Source organism: Psittacula echo (genome assembly GCF_963264785.1).
Source record: "Psittacula echo genome assembly, chromosome: 5".
NCBI classification, from domain to species: domain Eukaryota; kingdom Metazoa; phylum Chordata; class Aves; order Psittaciformes; family Psittacidae; genus Psittacula; species Psittacula echo.
Genome location: NC_137739.1, coordinates 19,288,486 through 19,293,418, shown reverse-complemented (window position 1 = coordinate 19,293,418; position 4,933 = coordinate 19,288,486).

Below are 4,933 nucleotides of genomic sequence, written 5' to 3'. Positions count from 1 at the left end.
ATTCCGTGACACACCAGAATAGAGCAAACAGATTTTAACGCTCAGACCACAGATGAATCCTCTGAATAATTCCTAAGTTCCAAGTCTCTTGCTACAACATCTGGGTTCTACCTCCCTTTTCAGTAAGTACTTTTTTACAACAGCATTTGGAAGCATCAGTACATATGAGCAAGCTCTTCCTCCTACACACTCTTTATCAAGCCACAGAAATGAAGCAGCATTACACAAGAAACCCTCTTTTAAATTCTTGACAGGTAAAATGGTCACCCACTATTTGATGATATTTTTACTGACAGCCTTCTTTATAGGAAGAACTGGATTACTAACCGAAAAAGCTTCAATCTTTTGTTATTTAGTGTTATTAGTTATTAGTTAGTAGGACAGGATGGGCTTCCTGTTTTATACAAAGAAGTTACAAGTGTTTTATATTTAGGAATGACAAGACACAGAAGGATATTTACTGCATTTTAATGTATGTATTAGCAAATTATGCAGACAAACATGTGCAGACTTACAGAGTAAAAATAGGGACTGAGGACCCAGCAACCTTCCTGTTCACATCTGTAGCCTTTGTGCATGAGAAGTGAGGAAAGGTTTCTGGAAGCCATACACTTTCCTCAGTCAGGTCAACAGAGAGACGAAAGGCATCATAACTGGCATAATCAGCAACATAATCAGCTGTCAGTAACCACCTTGTTGTTTTTCATGTGCCTTAGTATGCTTTGCAGGAAAATCTCCTTCATGATTCTGCCAGGTACAGAGGTGAGACTGACTGGTCTGTAGTTCCCTGGGTCTTCCATTTTTCCCTTCTTGAAAATGGAGGTTATATCTCCCTTTTTCCAGTCGTTGGGAACTTCACCTGTGATTTTTCAAATATGACAGTGTCTTAGCAAGTTGATCCACCAGTTCCTTCACTTGCTGGTGAAGACTGAGGCAAATAAATCATTGAGAAACTCAGCCTTCCCCAAAGCCAGGGTAGCTAGCTCTCCCATTTTCTTCTGGAGAGGGCTCCCATTATCCCTAGTCTGTCTTTTGCTTGCGACATACCTATAGAAGCCCTTCCTGTCACCCTTGACATGCCTGGCTAGACTCTGGGCCTCTCGGGACCTTAGCTTTCCTGACCTGGTCCCTAGCTTCCCAGACAACATCCCTGTATTCTTCCCAGGCCACCTGCCCCTGTTTCCACCTTTTATAAGCTTCTTTTTTCCCTCTTAAATATATGAATGCACTTGCTGAGAAAGCTTATGTACCATTTAACAATCTCAGACTACAGCTAGAAGGACTATCCCTTTTCCTAAGATATTAGTCAAAAACTGCTGTCAGAAACTTTTCTCTGCTTAACACCATTGCAGAGTCATTGGGTTATAGAATAATAAACATTGTATTTGATAATGAAACATTCACAACTGCAATGTGATACTAGATTCATGACTGCAAGTGAAGAAAAATTAAGAAGGAAAAAAGTCTAAACCCAAAGCAGTTTTGAAATGGATGCTGTGGACAGAGTATCAGTTATGCAATCAAGTGCATAATGAGGCTACACGACATAAAATGGAGGCAGAAGGAGAATCAAACATTGTATCACTCAGGGCCAGTAGGATCCAACTTCTGACGTTCAAAGTAACTACTGATACCTGTAGTTTCTCAATGCACATGCCACATAACTGGCTCTTTTGAAGCAGTAACAGTCATGATCTTAAAAAATACTATCAAAACTAACACACATAAATTGTTCTAAATCTAAAGAAACTACAACGTGCAGAGAAATATAACAGTTGTATTCCTTTGACAGAGTTCTGAAGTTCAACCATTTCTGTCCTTACTTTCAAAAGAGAAAGGAAAGGATGGAGGATCACATTCAAGCCAGAAAGAGGATCACTCTGCCTTCCCCTGCCTAACTGCTAACTTTTTTACTAGTCACAGTTCTCAACCCGCCAGGACCCAGATGTACAACACTGGTCTTTACAACATGTGACAAACGTCCAAAATAAGGTATACAAACACAGCAAAAAGTAGCAGAAGAAGGAGGTTGAAATGATGGATGGAAAGATTCACATACTCAGGCTGCACAGAGTTTTTCAATCTTACTTTTTAGAAATTCCACTGTCAGTACCTTTACAATGAAATAACAATCTAGCTTAGGTCTCTAGAAAAGTATACCTGAGTTCCTCAAGAGTAGTATCTATCATAATTGTGTGTCACTGAAAATATGTTGCAAACTTCAGAAACGTATTTCTCTCAGGAAGTATATCCAGCTGGATAAATCTTTTTCTCTCCTGCTATGTATCCTGTATATTGATTAAAATTCCCTTTGTCTTCCACTTTGGAAGGGAATCTTTTGAAAATGTCCACTGATCATCCACATATTTCAAAGAATAATGGACTCACTTATTACAAAGCCAGAGAAAATTCCTACCAGGATTAGCAGAAAAAAAAATCCCATCAGTGAAATCTGTTAGATGAAATAGTAGCCCCAGAGGAATGATAAAAGTCTCAGGGTCTGAAACATTTCAAAGCCAGACCACACACAACAATCAATAACAAAAGCCTATAGAAAACACTGGGCAAAACAATAGATATTACCAGGTATTTCCTGTCTTTTTCAATTGAATGAATTCATTCTCCACCAAAAACAAATCATGTGAGAATAAAAAATAGGCCCCTTTAACTACATACTGAAAAAATAATACAGCAAAGCTGCTACTGTAAGTTCCAATTTACTCCTTTGTTCTAAAATGCTGGACTAGGGAAGGGCCAGCAGAAGGCCTGTGAACATCTTAAATCTCTTCTAAATTATGCTTTGATGGAAAACCTGGGATTCAAATAATCACAGAATCATAGACTGGTTTGGGTTGAAAGGGACCTTAAGGTCATTCAGTTCCAACCCCCAGCCATGAACAAGGACAGCTTTCACTAGACCAGGCTGCTACAAGCCCCATCCAACCTGGCCTTGTACATTGCCAGGGATAGGGCAGACACAGCTTCTCTGGGCAACCTGTGTCAGCGCCTCAGCACCCTCTCAAGTAAGAACTTTTAATACCTAATCTAAATCTTCCCTCTGTCAGTTTAAAGCCATTCTTCCTTGTCCTGTCCCTACAGGCCCTTGTTCAAAGCCCCTCTCCAGGTTTCTTGTGGCCCCTTTAGGCACTGGAAGCTGCTCTAAGGTCTCCCCTTAAGGAGCCTTCTCTTCTCCAGGCTGAACAAGCCCAGCTCTCTCAGCCTGTCTCCAGAGCAGAGCTGCTCCAGCCCTTGCAACATCTCAGTGGCCTCCTCTGGACTCACTCCAACAGCTCCGTGTCCCTCTTGTATTGTTGTCCCCAGAGCTGGACACAGGATTTGCAGCAGGTGTTTCACCAGGGCAGTATAGTGGGGAAAAATAATACAGTGACTTAGTGCAGGACTCCCAAACAAAAAATCATTCTACTCATAGGAGCATGGTAACTGTGTTGCACAAAGGTCATGAGTACAAATCCCATGTTCATTCACCATCTCCATTCTTCAAGCAAATCATCAGCAGACACATTTTAAAACCAGATGAAACCCTATCACTAACATGTTTCCATAAAATATCACTGTGCCATATTCACAAGATGAAAACATACCTATATTACAACATATTTACAGCTATGTACAATGTTGTATGCTGAGTTCATGTACCACAAATGACAAGCTGTAAGCGTAAAAAACAGATTTAAAGGCTGAAAATACAATTTGTTTGGGAAGGTACTTTTTAAAGCCTTCTACTTCTTTTCCATAATTGAATCAAACCAACTCCCAGATTTTTTGCAGGAACTCAATCAAAACTTGCAGCCTCCTTCTGCTTGTATATAGCCCAGCTGTTATTAGTAGGTAGTGTTTTCAAGTTACTTAGTCCAGAAAACCTGCTCTGATTTAAATTCTCAAGCTATCTTCCTTTTTCCATGTATTAAAAAGCCATGAATCTCTGTAAATGAATGTCATTTGACAACTTTTCATGACAAAGTCCAAGTATCCCATATAGTAAGTATCTGAAGGATTTCAATATTAGACTCCTACATGCCAGTGCATAAGTAAGAGCAATCCAGATGCACCTAAAGTTCGTTATATAGTCCTCCTTTAAGAGTCTTAGGGCATCCTACATGGCCTTCTGCTGCCACCCACAAAGACAGTGTATGTTCCATAGATGCTATATCCTATCTGCCAACCTTCAGCACCTGAATTGTCTAACCCCTAGTTATCTGAATTCCTGAAGTCCTTATTTCAATCTTACTCAACCAAAATCCTCACTACTTCCGATGACAATAATCTTGCAGTAGCATTGAACAAGCAGAACTCTTCTGCCAACGTAACTTGATCTATACAGTAAAGAAGAACTTACTTGCCTAAGTGTGCAAATTAGTCTTTGTAACACATCTTGAAAGTCTAGCATGTCAAACATTGTGGCCTTCCCTTTCTGCACTTCACCTCCACTTAACAGTATTTTTGCTGCTGAATACCATTTCCTTCACTGTAGTGTTTCCTCATTGTAACTCACTCCTGCCTCAGGAATTCTTTGCTCTTTAAACCAGAACAGAGATTCTGCTGGAGCAGCTCTGCTCTGGAGCCACACTGAGAGAGCTGGGCTTGTTCAGCCTGGAGCAGAAAAGACTCTGGGGAGACCATAGAACAGCTTCAAATGCCTAAAGAGACATACAAGAAACCTGGAGAGAGGCTTTGGACAAGGGCCTGTAGGGACAGGACAAGGTGGAATGGCTTTAACCTGACAGAGGTAAGATCTTAGGAAGAAGCTCTTCTCTGTGACAGCAGTGAGACACTGGAACAGGTTGCTCAGAGAAGACACAGCTTACATCTTTGACCTTATGTCTAATCTACATCTACCCTCTTTCAGCTTAAAAGCCATTCCTCCTTGTACTGCTTTGTGTCATTTCCACCACTGGAAAAGAGGACTTCCTCA